Here is an 18,238-nt window from a genome sequence, read left to right as displayed (position 1 = left end):
TGATGCTTTAAATTTTAAACTGAGGGCATTAGCATAACCTACAGTACAAGGCCAGCTAAAGGGGTTAATTGGAGAGGAAATTTTTACTTTGCTGTATGGGACAGCTGTATTTTACTCCCCCTAACCCCCAGCAAATACAGTCCCCAGATTCATTCTTGTTTTGGTGGGAATTTAAATAAATCTTCCAGTTCCATCTCTCAGCCACAAATTGCTTCTATACATAATTAGCCTTTCTACTGATACTGGAGCGTTGTTTATTTATGTGTCAGTCCCTGGAAAGTGTAGGAATATATAAAATTTCACTCAGGCTTGGACAAAAACTCCTCCTTGACCAGCATGCTGTAATTTCAAGGGAAGGAAGGAAGGAAAGTAAGGAATATAGAAAATAGTCAATATTCTATTTCTTTCTTATACTTCCCCACCCTCCCCTGCCTTTTGGAAACCTGTCTGTCAGGGACCTCCTGTGCTGAAGGCTTCATCCAGGCAGTCATCCCTCCTCCTTACCTTTCCTCGTTCATTTCCCTGATTTCTTTCCATGTTTTGCAAAAAAAACCCAAAAAATTAACCATTTCAATACCTCTGCACAGTCACTTTTTATCTTGGTGAAACATATCTCCTTTTTTTAATGTCATTTCTTTTAATGTGAGGATCATCTGGCCAACTTTCATATACACCCTGACTGCAAAACTGTCACCTTCTGATTCCAAAATCAGGCTAGAAATCATTTCAGAGAGAATCTGCTGTTCAAAATCTCTCATTTGGCTGTTGAACAGAGAAACATTGAAGTCTGAGAATGCAAAGGAAGGTTCATGTTTGTAAACTGAGGGCCTCCCCTGTTCCCAGGGTATCTGTATTTCCACGGGGCCCTGCCATGGGCTTTCCCAGGCTGGCCATGACCACTTCATCTTGCTTGGAACCAATTTTCCATCTTTAAAACCTTCCTGTCCTTGCAGGCAGGTCATGAGGCTGGATCCATTACTGCAAGTGAGAGGTTTTATTACTGAGGTGCTAAGTGCCATGCTAATACAATAGTTATAATAAATAACTTCTCTAGAAGTGTAAAAGGGCCTGACATTATTAATTGCATTTCAAGCTCTTGCAGCATGTGTGGATCAGGACGGAATGCAGAACAGACCAAAGGATTTTTTTCTTGCTTGCATTTTTGCTCTTTGGAAAGAAATGTGTTTTGGTCAGCTGAAATGTCCTCGGTGCACTGAGCCTGCGACAAACCTCTCACCTGTGCAAGCCCTCATCACTCCCATCAGGGCTCAGATGTCCCTGCTGGGATGCAGAGATGGAGGGACACCCCTCTGACAGGCAGGGGAGGTCTTTCTTTTCCTTTTTTCCCCTTCAACAGCAAAGGCAAGTTCTCTAAATCTTCTAAGGCCTATGTAGAGATGGTGTCAGATGGCTCCAACAGGAGGAAATACTTTTAGATGCTTTTAGAAGATGTGATGTCCTGCATCTCTCCTGCAGGCTGTCATTCACTGCTGAATGTGCAGAGGGCTTCACAATGCCCCAAAAGTCACTTGAGCTCTTGGTTAAAGGCAGAAATTGGTCCCAGGTGCTGCAGGGCTCTGGCACAGAGCATTGCACGAGGCTGCCTTGTATATCTGAGTCGAGATGCTCACAGGTAAGTTCACTGAGCAAAAGCAGGTCACATCAGCAGATTTAACGTGTCCTTTGAACCTCCTGCACCTCATTTTCTGTCCTCTGCTGTAACACTTACCTTCTTTTGATCATTTAGTAAGGGGCGGTTGTTTCATTACAAAGGAAATAAAAATAGTTGACACAAAAGGGTGGAGTTTTGCCTATTCAGAGTGACAGTGAAAAGTTGCACTCCTGAGTTGGCTGGAATAGAGCGAGCATTATTAAGTGTTGACATGAAAAAGACCTCTCAAAGGAGATAATGCCTTCCTCCAATTAATCCTTCCTAATGAACTTACCCTTCAAAGGTGGGCAGAACAGTTTCAGCATGAAGTTTGCTTCCTGTGATCATTTGTGCCAATAAAAGTCTTGCGAGGAAGCTGATGAAAACTGATGTGAATGTGCCTGAAGTGAATTTATTTTGATATTTGACTTGTCAGGAAAAGAAAAAAAAGCGGTTTGTACTTTTCAACCTGATCTGCCATTGTGCTCTCTCCTGATGATCCCATTCTTTAATAACTCCTCAAATTATAATAAGACTCCTAGGCCTTATTCCCTTTGAATTTGCAGCTGAGAAAATTCCACATTTGAATCACTTGGAAATGGAGTTTTATTTGATAACCTGTATTTTTGAGGTGGGTAACTACCCTGGTGAACACCTTGATGGTTATTTCAGTAATAGTGTCTAAAAATACTCTTCTGTCTCTGAGACATTTAGATTGAGGAAAGAATCTTTTTCCCACTATGTTATAATGATACTTTGCACTTCGGCACATTCTTTTACCAGCATGTTTTATTCATCAATGCACCAGGCCCTCGATTGGTTCTGTTTAATTGTGACTCTCTTTATACCACAGGCTTGGAAGTCCAACTGTGACGTTTCACTGCTGCTTTTTCCTGTGCTGTGGAGATCTCAAGAAAGAAAGTGCTGGGAAGGGGAAAAGAAATGGGTAAGTTCAATCAAAGCAGAAGTTGTCAGACTAAAACAAATCCAGAGGGAGGGAAGAAGTCAGAAGGATTGATAAGAAGATTTTTTAAATCATATATTTATGATGTGTCGGTTCTTTTATAAAACTGGGAGGTCCTGTTTATCTGCAGTTAGAACTGGTTCTAAGGTGAGATACCATCTCCAGATGAGGGCACCCAAAATGATCTACCTAGCTCCTACCTCTGTTTTAATAACTCATATTAGTGATCTCATTTTCATCCTGCCAGTGAGTATTTTTGCAGCCTTGAAAAAAAGAAAACATGCCTGAAGGTTAGGATTTAAGCTAATAAACTGAAATTCTCAAATTTTAAATATTGGCCACTACAACTTGTCCACTTTACTGAAAATGATTCAGTAAAGTCATCATGAATAGCAAATCTAAGTCTTCCCCATCTACAATTTAACCAGCAAAAAAGAACTCTTTAATGAGGACAATGGAGCTGATAGCTGGGGAGAAATTATTTTCCAGCTGCTGCATGGTTCTGAGGTCATGATAAAATTAACCACTTTGAAGTTGTGCAGCCCAGTTTCATACCTCAGACAAAGAATTGGGATAATTTTTGAGCACTGCAAGCTGCTCACACTTCTCCTACTGCTTGTGGCAGGAATAGTTTTTAACTTGCACTTTGTTCAATAGGCAGTGGAAACGCCAGTGTATCCAGCCAAGTGCATCCAGGTGCTGGGCACTGAATTAATATTTCTTTTCATATTCTGGAAGAGTGTCTCAATCAAAATGAGACTTTATGGCCTGCTTTTAATTTCACAGTCATAGAGATGAACATGCAACTTTTCCAGAAAAATAATTAGGTATCACAGAATAAAGCATGTCCTCATCAAATAATAATAACACATCTAATTAAGTGAAAAACTACACTAGCTCTAACAGATTTTACTGTCTATAATTTACTTCTAGATTAATGGGTATTTTGTAGTCCACCAGTCCACTAAGTATGCTTAGTGTATGACTAAGCATACTAATGCTTAAAAACTAATGCTTTTCTTAGTTATTATTTCTGTTTCTATTTCTATTTCTATTTCTATTATTTCTATTTCTATTTCTATTTCTATTTCTATTTCTATTTCTATTAAATGTAGACTAAAAACTACTATACTACATCCATTCTTTTCAATTAATGCCTTGGTATAGTTCCTTTTAACAAAAACATAGTTCTTTTGCTCATTTTTTGCCAGACATTTAGCCCTGGGGCTAAACCAGCTGAGATGTATTTTTGTTTCCCTGGTGGTCCCATGGATGAGCTTGGATTAGAGTGGGTGCTCATCTAAATGTAAAACACATATAATCACTTGTAATTGCCTGAAAACTGGCAACAGGTTAATTAGAGCAGACTGTGGTGCTAAGCTGGACATGCAGGTGGTGGAGTGGCTGTGAGACCTGAACCTAAGCCATCATGAGGTTCAAACCAGAAAAGGACATTTCTGCTGGCCCCAGTTTTCTGTGTTCTTTCATTTGATCTCCTCTTCAGAGCACTTTGGGTTGTGCCTTGGGGCAGGTAGGGGATATGCTGCTGTTGTCCTCCAGAGCACGAGCAGGTCAGAGAAGACACATTCCCTGAGCTGGTTTAAAAGCTCAGACATGCTTTTTGGCTGGTGGCTGAGCTGATGCTCGAGTGACTCCTCTGATGGTAAAAGACACTGATGCATCAGCACCAGCCAGCGCCAGAGCCATCCATTTACCCAGGGAAGTGCTGCAATAGATCAATGTTAAATGCTTATTTGTGCTTCACTGCTCCAAGGCACAGAAACTAATTACCAAAGATAAATTAGCACTCGTGACAATGACTAAGAAATACACGTCCCAGGATAGACCACCTTGACCACAAACACACATAATTCTGCCTCTGACGAGGAGCAGCAGAGGGTTACACAGCTCATCCTTCACCAGAGCTCACTCAGGGTGGAGTGCTGCTGCCTTTGTCCATGTGCTGGAGAGCTGGTGACCATTTGCTGAGCCCCTGCCTCTTCCCTACAGGAGCCACTCACTCGACTCCCACGTGTCTCTGTTTGCCCAGCTGTGGATCAGCAGCAGCGGTAAATAAAACACCTTCTGCAGATACCAGCAGACCTGACTGATGGCAAACTGTCTCCAAGGGTTTTGAGTTAACACATGAGCTTATGAGCTTTGCCTTTACACCTTGGATGCTCAGGAACTGCAAATGCCTTGCTCTGTGTCACCTGTGCAGCAATCAGTAACAAAAGGAAAGTTTTCAATTTTGGGTGTGATTACAAAGTTTTTCTAGCTAAAGGCCCTTGGTGTTTCTCAAGGCAGCTGTAATCAGCAAATGAGAACTTGTCAGAGTTGCCATAAGTTTGTAATGCCACTGCTTCAGTTATCCTTCCCCTGGACCTTTTACTTCTCTATTCCTGCCAAGTTTGGTGGATCTGAATCCAAAAACATCTACCCTACCTGATTCCCTTATTCTCTGACTGGAGCTGAGGGACTCAGGATGCATCTCTGGGAGTGCCTGGGAAGCTGCAGGCCTCCTCTAAATTTTCCCTGCAAGGAAAGCAGGAGAGAGCTGCTTCCATTAACTTTTTACCCTGAGCCTTTACAAAAGATCTTGCTAGGCTGGGCACTGCATTTTCCACAAATTGTGCAAAAGCAGAGTACAAAGCCATTATGGCTTCAACCCTGCTCACTGTGTCCATCATAACAAGCTCAGGGGAGCCCTGCAGGACTGCAGGAGGAATAACTTGAGTGGGGGAAACTGGGAACACTCACAGTACCTGGGGCGGATCATTCTGGTGTCAATATCTGTGGGAAAGCTCCTCTGTAAGCCAGGTTGACTAAATTGCTCTCAAATAACTCAAAAATGGCTGCACTCTTCCCTATCTCCATGGGAAGCACCTCTACCAACTGATATATCTCAGCATTCCCCTTGCCCTTTTCACCTGGTTGTATCTCTGTGGCACCACAGACTCATCTCATGCTGCAGCAGAGCAGTCCCTCACCTGTTCCCCTGTGCCATACCCCACATTGGGCTTTCAGCTCTCAGGGACAACCATTCCTCTCAGTATTATATCCCAGTTCTCCTCTGTACTGAAGGCACCCCCTGGGCTTGGAGCATCAGCACATTTTCATCACCACAATCTTCCTTTTCTGCCAAGGTCATTAATGGGAATATTAAGCTGTATGAGTGACCCTTGAGGAAGACTCTAGAAAATGCCTCCAGGTCTGATGCTTCTCTGAGCACTCCTTGTTGCTGGACCCCAGGTATAATTAAGAGGAATAACCTGCATTTTTTTTTCATTTTAGCAAGCTAATATTGTCTATATGTGAAAATCCCGACTGCTGCTTGAGAAAGTGGAGCATCACTTCTGTCTCTGTGACATCCTCTCTCCACGTGCTTCCCAGCCAGCAGAGCAAAGCACCGATGAAGTTTCTGCAGCCAGACTTGTAAGACTCCCTGTGCTGGTTGAGGTGGGCACATCAGCTCTGGCTCCCGGGGCTGGGGACACTGTCCTTGTCTCTGCCAAGCCATCAGGACAGGACTGGCTCCAGCTCTTAACCTGGTTGGGTTTATAGCATCTCGTCTAGCTCTGGTTTGCAAGCCTGGAGGTATAAACCTGGGTGGGGTGGTACCCACTCCATCGAAGCCTCCTGGCCACGTTAGTCGCAGGTAGCTCTCCATAGTTTTGGTTTCCGGCAGCAGAGGTCAGCATTGCCCTGCTGATGGACGGCCACGTTCCCACCTGCAGGGAACAGCAAAACATCACAAAAGCAGTTCTCATTAGTCCTTGCTCTCTTATTGTGATGGATTGTGTCTTTGAGCTCCAGCAGCTCCCGGGGGGGCAGGTGACCGAGCCACCACCTGTGTCCCCTGGGAAGTGACACGGGAGGCTGTGGGGTGGCCTTGCACATGCCATGGGCTGTTCAAGGTGCCTGGGGACAGCAGGGATGTACTCAGGGTGCTGTCATGGGACATGTGGGACACCTGTGTCCCCCTAGAGTTGCAGCAGGAGAGAGGCTGATAGCCCCGGCACCACAGACATCCCCAAACATGGACAGGCAATGGAGCCTGGGGGCCTTGGCCATGGATCTGATGTTCCCTGTTCGTGTCAGGCTGTATTTTGTCTGACTGATTTGTGTTAAATGGCTGAGGGATGTTACAAGCATGTGACTCAACTGTTATTGCATATAGATAATTACAGCACTTCTAAACAACCTATTGGACACTCTAGTCAGTCCATTAAATAATTGCTCATTCTTTGCAAACATCCTTTTGACACAAGGTGGGTCCAAGTTGTGAGCCAATCCTCCAGGGATCTAACTATTGCCTAATTGCTCTGCTATGTCCCTAATATTTTTTTCCTGAGTTGGGAAATTCTCTCTGACTAGGAGTAGTCTTTATTTTGAAGTTCTTGGGGGTTTTACCTACATACTGAATGATTCAGCCAGGCAGTCTCCAATCCATATGTTCTGCACCGTGCTGAAGTTACATCACCCTTGACACATAATGAAAATATTGCAAACCAACGAGCCAGCAGCTGTGCAAGTCAAACTGGTTGCCTCAGTGTTGTTGTCAGCCAAAATCCCAATCTCATAACAAACCCTGGAAGTTGTTGACAGGAGTAGTTTCCATGCTGTCTGGCACTGAGTGTGTGCCTGCACTTGGAGCAGGGGAATGGCACAGAGCATAGTTGTCCCCAGCAGCCTGAGTGGACTGTGGGGACAGTGTTGGCAGCCCTGCAAAGCAAAGTGGCTTTGATGCCTCCATGGATGGACAAGGTGCTGATCAGCCATTAGTCTGGGTTCAGGGAAGTGGCTTCTATCTTCCCCTTTGCACTCCAGGAGGTACAGGATTTTAGGAGATAAATTTGGGCTGAAAGTCTAAGAAAAATAAACAGTTTGAAGGCTGGATTTGGTGTATCCTGGTAATGACAGGGAAATTCAGGTGCAGTGGTAAACCTGGTGAGCTTGGCCTTCAGCACTGGCTGTCAAATTGAAGATCAACATGAAATCACCTCAAACACGTGTCTGATGTGAGAGACTTTTGGGATTGTTCAAGGGAAGCTCCCTAGGGAGCCCAGGACTGAACTCTGCTAGAGGAATGAACCCTTACTGCCATTCCCTCTGTGTCCCCCAGGCATTTATTGAATCTCATACATTCCTGTGCTTTCTTAAAATTTCCATCTCTTGCAGATGATTGCAAGGCCCATGAGAATTCTGTATTAGATCCCAAATGAGAGGTAAGCCAGTGGGACAAGGATTAACACGGCAGCTTTGGGCTCAGGACATTTGGATGTGGTGCCACAGGGAGATGAAGAACTCACTGTGTGGTGGGAGCAGCCTGGGCCCTCCCTGATCCCCCCACCTCTCCACCCTGCAGTTTGAGAGGTGTTTTCTATTGAGTTCATAAAAGAAACACCACACAGAATCCCCTGGCTGTGGCAATAGATTCAATCAGTCTCAGTCCATTAGCTTAACTAATCAATAGCTTTAAGTGCCATAATGCTGTCTCCTTCTTCATCACAAAAGCTGAAAACTTACAGGAGGCCACGTGTAATTACAGGCACTCTCTCTATTAACTTCAGGGAAATTAAACAGCCAATATTTGGGTGTCTGGCAGGTTACTTCTCTCAGGAAAGCTGGCACATCCAACCCACACAGAGCTGATTAATGGGGAAAAAAAAAGGCACATTTTTATCAAGGCTTTTCATGATGTTATCATGCCACTGTCACCCCAGCAGCTCAGGATGTGTTTTGGATGGCAGACCTGCATCTTCCCAGCTGCACTTTGTGTTGCTGCCCTCAGCTGCAGAGACCTGAGACAGAGATGTGCCCCTGGTTTGCAAAAGATCTCACTCCCTTGCTCTGGAGTGAGAAAATCCTTGGTGAAAATTGCAAGAAATAACATCAAGGGGAAAAAAACCCCACAGATAGTAGTAATATTATATATATTATTATTATATTTTATAAAATTATTGTATTATATTATATAGTAACATTATTATATTACTATTACTATAGTATTAGTATATATAGTAAGTATATACTATATATACTAATATATAGTATATATAGTATATATATACTATAGTAATAGTAATTAATGTTAATAGTAAGCAACAACAACAACAACAATAATAATCGTCTTCACAACTTTTTTTGCTTGCTCCCATGCTGTAAATCCTCTATCTGGAAAAAAGGTGGCTCCAAAATTTTATATTAAGCTCCCTTTAAAGCAGACATCTGCCTCTGGGAAGCCAAAAGTGGACCACATTTGCATTTTCGTGCCTGGAGGCTGGAGGTTGGACCTTTAACCCAGCATTACCAGCAGCATTCCAGAGCCAGGGAGTACATCCACAGCCCAGGTCTCTCCTCTGGGCTCTGAGTTGTAAAACTCATTAACTATAGCAAGCCTGTGTTTTTTCAATTATTTTTGCCATAACTGATACACTGTAACCAATCCCAGTTCTCTTTGCCTTTTCAGGTACTGTACCCATCCTTGTGCATCCTAATTTGAAAGATATTCCCTGCTGCCTTCCCTCACTCTTCCCAGTTCCCTCGGAATCTGGATGTGACTGCAACAGGAAGACAAGCACCCGGAGCATGGCCAGGAGGTGACTCCTACCACTGAAATCAGGAGCAAATCCTGAAGTGCTTCTTTTGTCTTCATTAACTCCGCCAGGTGTGGTCAGAGCAGAGACAAAATCAAACCCAAGTGAAACACCAAGTATGATCTGCAGAGCAGGCTCGTCCCAGGGTAGAGATTGCAAAGAGGATTCCTGCTCAATAAAAGCATGAATGCACCTATATATCAAGAAACTCAAAGGCTTTTCTGTGAGAAGATGAGAGGTGAGTAGGGATCAAAATAACAAGATGGCAATGTAGCTTTCTAATAAAAGCCCGATGTCTTCAGAGTAACTGGTCCCAGGTTTATTTAATCAGGAAAATAGCTGTAAGTTTAAATAACTTGCAATTTAAAGCCTGCACAAAGGAGAGAGTGAGCAGGCTGGGTTGGATGGGTCCGTGTCTTGCAGGAGGATGTGAATCTGAAAGAAGCAGTGACACTTGGAAACTGCCTACAATGGCACCAGCTGGATTGAGAGGAGAGATAGAAATGGTATTAAAAAATATTATTTCCAGCAGCAGTTGCAGGCCTAGAGGGCAGAGAGGGAAGCGAGAGCAGGGATCATGGAAGGAGATAAGGAGGGCAGGTGAAGACACCACGCCGGAATGGCAATTGCTGGGGCTGTAACAGGAGCAGGAGCTCAAAGGATGCAGTCAGAGACTGAGCTGCCTCCTTCCAGGTCTGCAAACTGACAGCCAGGCTCCCTGCAGGCATCCCCCACTGCCCCTTCCATCCCACCCATGGCCTTCTGGAAAATTCCTTTTCAGACACAATTCTTCACATCTGGCTTCAGAGCAAATAAATACACCTTCAGTTTAAGGCTTGAGGAGACAAGTGTCATTTCTTTGCAAATGGCTTTTCACAGAGGGGGGGAAATCCCCAGGACTTCTAGGGAAGCTTTAAGATGGCCTTTTCAGCATCTCTTGCTGAAGCATGAACGGACTCTGCAGGGAGGAGCTTCCAGTCAAGGCTCCTCTTGGCTGCAAATTAAGTTGTAATTTAAAAAAAAATTAAATGACAGCACTATCCATGAAAAGCTCTTGTACATTTCCACTCGAGCAATGTTACAACACTATGTCAAGGGCTATGGCATGATCCATGTACCTCACACTGATAAGTGCTAGCAAGTAAAAGCAGTGCTTTTGTGCTGATATTTCACTGTGAAATCCCACATTTGCAACGTCTTTTGGCAGTAGGTGGTACACTCAGCTCCAAAATTAATATATTAGCTCAAACTGTAGTAAAAAAAAAGTAGTATAGATTAAAGCATGGCTGTGTTCAGAGCCAAGCTTCAGCATGGCTTTGGAGAGCAACTTGGTGCATTGGCAGGTGGTGATGAAGCAAGGGAGAATGGTTTTAAACTGAAAGAGGACAGGCTTAGGTTGGATGTTAGGAAGAAATTATTTTCTGTGAGGGTGGGGCAGCCCTGGCACACGATGCCCAGAGCAGCTGTGGGTGCACCTGGATCCTTGGAGATGTCCAAGGCCAGGTTGGATGGGGACTGGAGCCACCTGGGATAGTGGAAGATGTCCCTGCCCATGGCAGGGGGCTGGAACAAGATGGTCTTTAAGGTCCCTTCTAACTCAAACCATTCTGTGATTCTCTGGCCATACCAGACCCTGATGGGCTGCAGACCCTCTCACTTTCCACCCGGAATGGCAGAGTCCCAGGGTCTAACTGCACGTGACAGTGGCTGATCATAACATCTGGCATTAAAAAAAATAAAAATAAAAAAAAGGTGAAATCATTGTGGTCCTGCCTGCAGTTTGTTTTGCGGCTGTGAGTTGCACAGGGCCATTAAAGCTCACTCTGCTGGGTGTGCTTGCTGAGAATGAAGGGCTGGAGAGACCAAGCTCATGGCAGAGCAGCTTGGGTGTGCTTGCTGAGAATGAAGGGCTGGAGAGACCAAGCTCATGGCAGAGCAGCTTCCCCGGCCAGCCATGCTGCTTGCAGGATCACTTGATCTTTATTTTTCTTATTCCTCCACCTCTGACCCATTGTGAGGAGAGATAAAAACAGCATGGGCTGAGCTTCACCTCCTACCTGTGCCCCAAGGGGAGGCCTGGGGCCACACAGCTCCCCTGAGAACATCCAGTGCTGCTGAGCCCTCTTCCCACACAGGCTCTCCTAAAGCTCACTGGCCCTCTCTTTCGGCACTCTTTCCCTCTCTTTCCACACAGATTCTCATCAGGAGCCTGTGGGAACATCCCACCATTGTCACTGAGTGGGCAGAAGGGGCAAAAGCTTCTGGATTGTAAGGAAAAAAAGAAGAAAAAAGGGGAAAGAAGGAAAGGCAAAGGTAAGTGTCTGGTGTGGAGGTGCTGGGTGCAAAGCCCCATTTTCAGGATGCTGTCCTCTGTCCCAGGAAGCAAAAAGAAAGAAATATGGAGCATTTCAGAAAGAAATATGGAGCATTTTAGATCTAAAGGCTGTCATGGCAATGTAATGCCCAAAGTGCTGCACGGGCTGTGCACTACAGAGACACCAGGGGTGCCACCCCTGTGCTGGCACTGCCAGCTGCCATCCAACCCAGGCTCCCACAGGCTGAAGGGATTAAATTTTGTCTAAAGGATACTCTTCACCAGGTCAGGGTAATTCACATGTGGGGTTTTGGCATGAGTGGTGGCTTACAGACATCTGAAGTGTTCCTAATACAGACAACTTCACACAAAGATTTTGATGGTGAGAGCTGTAAGCAGCTACTGCTGCCATTGGATGGGAGTGAGTGTGCCTAAACCCTTTCCAAAGCTTAACATAAGTTCCCAGAGGAAGAGATATGAAGGGCATGAAAATGTTACACTTCAAGCAGAGAGATTTAGGAGGCATGTGAGCCACGCCAAGGAGTTCCAAGTGGAATATTCAGTTGTCAAATTATGCTGTGACAGCAGGCACTGCTCCCCCTGCATTGCCCTGTCAGAGCAGGGCACAGGCAGTCAGCAGTACCATGTGCTCAGGGGGATGATGCCTTTCCAAACACAGCCTAGAAGAAAGCCCTTCTAATTTTGGTTGATTGCTTTTCAAGTGTGGCTTGTTCAGATCTTCTTTGTCGCACCAGCTCTTGAGGGAACAGCTAGAGGAGGAGGAGAGGGGAAATTAGTAACGAGGAGAAGGTGCCAGTGGGAAGTGGATATTGCATAAATAGCACAAATATAGGAAAGATAGCGATAATTGAGCCAGGAATATTTGTTTTGGGAAAAACAACTATTGCTGTTACAAGTGAAAATGAGTTAAAACACGAGCAGGTATTAAGATCTGCATGATTTCTGTCTCACTTCATGCTTTTATCATTCGTGAGGCTGAAGCTCCACTGAGTCAGCCTGGTACCAGGGACAGCCCCTCATGACAGTCTCTGAAAAAATGCCCAAGTTGTTATTTTTCATTTATAGGTTGTTGGGTATTTCTGTCAGTTCTCTCCTCATACTGCTGCGTCTTCAAAAGAGAAAATAATTATTTCCATATATGGGTAAAATGCACTAAGAATTGGGTTTTTTTTCCATAATGGATGATTATTGTTTCCTAAAATGTGTAGAAAACCTGAATCAGCAGCAAAAGTGGCACAAAAAAAAAAGCCATCTCCTCTTCCCTGGCATAACTCTGCTTTCCCATAACATCAATAACCCGAGCCAGGTCTTTGCCAAGTCCTTCATGCTTCTCCAGCACAGAAAAAAGTTTCTGGGCAGAGATTGCAGTCTCCAGGAAAAAATGAGCTGCACTCAGGGCTAGCAAGAAGCTGGGAGTTTTGTGTGTTGTCCGTGGCTGCTTGTGGCTTCTCAGGACAAGAGCTGCACATTCTGGATGATTTCCAGCAGCATCTCCTTCCACCAGCTCCTTCTGGTGTGGAGCACCTGTCGGTGAAGGTGTGACCATCCTCGACCACCTCCAAGACCAGGCACAGTAATGAAATCCCCTTGCCAATGGTTTTTTTTCAAATTGAGTTTCTTTCTGAGATCAATTCAATTAAGAATTTCAGTTTCAAATTGCTAATTGAAACACTCTAATATTTTGGGTTTTTTTCAGTCTGGGAACAGAGCACTGATTTGTTTCACTAATTGCAAGCCAGGAATTTGGAGTGCTCCATAATGAGATATTTCACAAACAATTTTTGGTTCAATTAACTTCAGGAGCGGGAAAAGCAAAATTATTTTAACTAAGGCACACATTTGTAAAAATTTAATCTGTTCCTCAGATGTACTGGTGAAGATAAAAAGACACATTTGTTGAACATATCATTTCTCAGCAGACGTTTTGGTTTTGCCTGTTGTAGCTTCTCAGTGTATTATGACAACAAAAAGTGAAATACAGCTAGGTATTCATTTTTTTGCTCTTTCCCCCCCTATTTTTCTCTTAATATCATCTGTTTAAAAAGCATTTGGATAATGTCCTTTACAAGATCGAGGTGCTTTAACTTAGAGCCAGCCCTAAGGTGGGTCAGGCAGTTGGATTAGATCATCATTGTAGTGTCCTTCCAAATGAAATCTCTCCTCTCCTCTCCTCTCCTCTCCTCTCCCTCTCCCTCTCCCTCTCCCTCTCCCTCTCCCTCTCCCTCTCCCTCTCCCTCTCCTCTCCTCTCCTCTCCTCTCCTCCGCCCCCCACCCCATCCCACCCTACCCTATCCCATCCCACCCTACCCTATCCCATCCCATCCCATCCCATCCCATCCCATCCCATCCCATCCCACCCTACCCATCCCATCCCATCCCATCCCATCCCATCCCATCCCATCCCATCCCATCCCATCCCATCCCATCCCATCCCAGTCTGTGGCTGGAAATGACCTGCAGCAATGAACTAATTGCAGTGAGAGGTCTTGGGGAGCTGCACCCCTCTGGTATGCAGAGCTGTGTCAGCCCAAAGTGTGAAAGGGCCAGTTTTAAGGTGATGGTGCCTGTGCTGGGTTTGAGGGGGGACAGCAAATCCTCACCCAGATCACAGGGGAAATGAATGGGGTGCAGCTGTGGGGGAGAGCACTGCACGACCCCAGGCTGCTGTAGGTGCCAAGCCCACCCCAGAGCCGTGGTGATGATGGGGCTGTTCAGACACAGACTGGGGCAGGGACAGCCATGCCCAGCTCCCCCAGGGCCCCCCGTTTGTGAGGGCTGCACCGAGGAGCTGCAGGAGGAGCGGTGCCTGTGGCCCCTGTGCCTGTGGCAAGGCCCCTCTCCCCCTCACAGGGCACTCTGCACCCGCGGCCACGTATGTGCGCATGCAAAGCTTTGGAAATTTCCATTTTAATAAAAGTAACCTTGGAGGAGCATGAGCAATAACCTGTCTGTTCTTTGGCACTGACAGTTCAGTTGTCCTGAAAAATGAGATTTTGCGAGCGCAGCGCAGCGCTCCTGTTATCATCCCCAGCTTACATCAGCGTGCTTTATTAGGAGACAGCAGAAATAATTCTTCAGACATTAGCCAACGTCTCGCTTCTGCTTTTATCAGGCTGGCCATGTCTGATTACATCAGTTCCAGAGGTAAGCCAAATAAACTCCTGGATCTTTGGGCTCAGATATTTGGGCCATCTAGAAATGCTTTGAAGTTTGGTTACAGGGTAGAATTTAGGTAATTCCTGTGCAGCCTTTCCTACTCCTTCTGCCTCTTTCCAGTTTCCTAGTTCTGACCCACATACTCTCTAGTCCTGTGGGGGGGACATTACACATGGATCCATCTCCCAAGCTTAGCTTTTCTCAGCTGTGGCTCCAGCCTCTGGTCCCTGCTCCAAAGGGATGGATCCTCCTCCAGAGGAGGCTCACTGCAGCCATTCCCATAAGGGATGGTCTGTTCTGGCCCTCCCACCCCTTCTGAGACAAAATCAACATTGCACAGCCTTCATCTCCTCTCTTCACATGTAGGCAGCAGCCAGTCCCAACACCCTGCTGGTATCCTGGTTTTTGCTAGCTTAGATAGGACTTTTCATCTCTGAAGGCATCAACAAATTCACCAGTTACCACAGCTCTTCTAAACTGTCATGGATAATTTTTTTCTGCTATTTCCATTTCTGCCATGGGACTGATGAGGCTGTTGGACCTTTAACTCCTTTCTCCTTCTTCCCAGAGTATAAATTTTCAGCCCAAACTCGCACAGATGTACTCCAGAGAAGGAATAATCTGCAGATGTTGGCTGCTCCCAGCTCTTGACTCACATAAAGGGCCAGTGACAACTGCTTGTGTCCTTGCCAGGTTCCCTGGGGGACTTGTCTTACTCACAACTTTGTATTTTAGTATTATTCTACTTCACAGTCAGCCAGGTATCTACAGAGCTGTGAATTGTCCCTTGAGCTGTCATGACATGTCAGAGAAATGTTTAATATATAGTAGTGATTACTTCCCAAATATTAGTGCCCTCAGGGCTTGTAGGATTTCCTTTCAATAACTCAGCTTCCTGCTGTCTAGGACAGTGCTGTATATAGGAGGCCACAGGGTAGAATGGGACAGAAAGGTGATTTTTCAGAAATAAATATTAAGAATCTGTGGCTGCCCCATCCCTGGAAGGTCTCAAGGTCAGGCTGGATGGGGCTTGGAGCAGCCTGGTCTAATGGAAAGTGTCCCTGCCCATGGCAGGGTTTGGAATGAAATGAACTTTAAGGTCCCTTCTGGCACTACTATTCTATGATTCTGTGGTGGTTCTACAATGCCAAATAGTGTACAACCACCTTAATGAACAAGCCCATAGACCTGCCAGCTCTGTGTGTGGCCACCTCCTCTGCAGGGTGTTACTCCACAGAACGAGTCTCCTTCCTGGCCTTGGTCCTTCTCTGCCGCTTCTTTCTCTGCTGAGCCTCTGGCTCAGCATGGCCCTGCCCTGGGCACAGGGCTAGGCAGTGGTGCAGCATCCCCAGATCCCAGTGTCCCTGCTCCAGGGCAGCACTGAGCACACATCACACTGAAATGGCTGGGATTTCACTTAAATTTGGGATTTCACTCACACAGGGGAAATTAAAGAAGCAAATTAACAGCAGCATCTTTTATTTTCATAATGCACTTAAAAGCACCAGATGCATATAATCTTTATTTTGGGCTTTCATATGAAATGGCAACTGGCACTTGGAAAACCCATATTTAATGTTCTACAGAGGGAAAAAAAAGTGTGGGCCAGATGCACTGAGTTTGTTTTCTTTAGGCCAGCTTGCACAGCTTTGGTGACACCAATTAATACAGATTTCTAGAACTGCAGAGAAAAACAAACACCAGTGGTGTTGGTGTTCAGCTATGTTTGAACAGCAGCGCTTATCACCAGTACAGAGCCAGGACGGGGTTCCCTGGGTGGGAGCTGTGGCTGCAGAAGGGACATTTGCTGGGACTCTGCAGGCCAGTAGAAGCTGGCTTGATGCGTGGCTGACAGGGAACTTAAGAGTTTCATTTTCCTCAAAGCACCCCTTGAAAATAAAGTCATAGAATTAGAGAACCACAGAACGGTTTGGGTTCAAAAGGACCTGAAAGACCACCTAGTCCTAAGCTCCCTGCCATAGGCAAACAAGTTATGATTGTTGATTTCAAAGAGCAAAACTGTTGCTGGTCTCCCCATTCTGCCTGTGTGGATTTGGCATCACTCTTTGAAGCACAGAATCATAAAATACGATAGGTACTAAATACTGTGGCATTGCTGCTCCTGGTGAGGTCTTCAATAAAGGACTTTGTGTCTCATTCCCTCAAACTGGTGAGGAAATAGTGCTGTGAACAGAGAGAGAAAAAATTGCAGTGTGTGTTGCCTTCACACACAGTCGTCGTTCCGGCTGAACAATTTTAACTGTTGATATGAAATCTTCATTTGAGTAAACTCTCAGCTAAATGTCAAACTGCAGCCATTCTCCCTGTAACCGTGCCTTTGAAAGCACTGTTATTAGTACTACTGGTATTATTTTATGTGACTTATATCATGTGAACAGCTCATTTCTCCTTGAACAGTTCATTTCTCTATCTTACTCCAGAAGGAAAACTTCTTCATTTAACTTAAAAAAATTCCTTCTTGCTAAACATGGAGAAACAAAGAATAATTTGAAGCACACATGGGGCAAATGTGTGGTGCCCTGAACACCAGTTCAGAATGGGATAGCAGACACGGGTCAATGGTTTTATCCAAACTTATGTTCTTTGGGATAAAACTGCTCCTGACAGGGCTGCAGAGGGTGCACACAACTTAGAAAATGCTTAAACTCTGGAAAGTAAGGGATAAGAAGAATATCTGGTGTTAAGAAAACTAGATAAAAAAACAAAATTATCTCTAATGGAAGGGTTCTATAGACAAACTGCAAATGATGCTGCCCATCACCCCATGCCACACACTGACACAATTATTTCCAGTTTGTCCGGAGCTGCATTTTCTATTTTCCACTGGCAGGGCTTCATTTGCCACCCCTGCTGTAATTAACACAGGGATAGAGCTCCGTGTGTGGATGCTCCCACGGCAGGGCGACCGTGCCAGGTGTGTCCTGGGGGACAGCCGGTGGGGACCACATGGAGAGTGGGCACGGGTATGGCAGGGCTGGAGCTGTCCCCTGCCTCTCCAGGCAGCTGCTGCCATGTGAGGCTCCAGCTCTGCCTGCTCTTTCCTTGGCAGCTGCTGCCATGTGAGGCTCCAGCTCTGCCTGCTCCTTCCTCCTTCCTCAGCAGCTGCTGCCATGCGAGGTTCTAACTCTGCCCGCTCCTTCCTCGGCAGCTGCTGCCATGCGAGGCTCTAACTCTGCCTGTTCCTTCCTCCTTCCTCAGCAGCTGCTGCCATGTGAGGTTCTAAGTCTGCCTGTTCCTTCCTCCTTCCTCAGCAGCTGCTGCCATGTGAGGTTCTAAGTCTGCCTGCTCCTTCCTCGGCAGCTGCTGCCATGTGAGGCCCCAGCTCTGCCTGCTCCTTCCTCGGCAGCTGCTGCCATGCGAGGCTCCAGCTCTGCCTGCTCCTTCCTCAGCAGCTGCTGCCATGCGAGGCTCCAGCTCCGCCTGCTCCTTCCCCAGCAGCAAGACCTCGGCCGTGGCACCGCCCCGGGGGTGGCGCGGCCGGGATGGCGCTGGGTGGGAGGTGCCTGGACGGG

The 18,238-nt window shown here is 45.8% G+C and overlaps 1 long non-coding RNA gene across 1 annotated transcript; it reads left to right on the top strand.

Annotated features, from left to right (window-relative positions):
- The first annotated feature begins 367 nt into the window (after positions 1 to 367).
- On the top strand, positions 368 to 8,449 carry LOC137476825 (uncharacterized). The gene is made up of 3 exons (XR_011000638.1): positions 368 to 1,633; positions 2,505 to 2,597; positions 8,342 to 8,449. It is a non-coding gene; the product is annotated as an uncharacterized lncRNA (long non-coding RNA).
- Positions 8,450 to 18,238: the final 9,789 nt, after the last annotated feature.

Source organism: Anomalospiza imberbis, chromosome 7, assembly GCF_031753505.1.
Source record: "Anomalospiza imberbis isolate Cuckoo-Finch-1a 21T00152 chromosome 7, ASM3175350v1, whole genome shotgun sequence".
Taxonomy (NCBI): Eukaryota; Metazoa; Chordata; class Aves; order Passeriformes; family Viduidae; genus Anomalospiza; species Anomalospiza imberbis.
The sequence above is the reverse complement of the archived record's forward strand: the minus strand, read 5'-3'. Positions and strand labels throughout refer to the sequence as shown.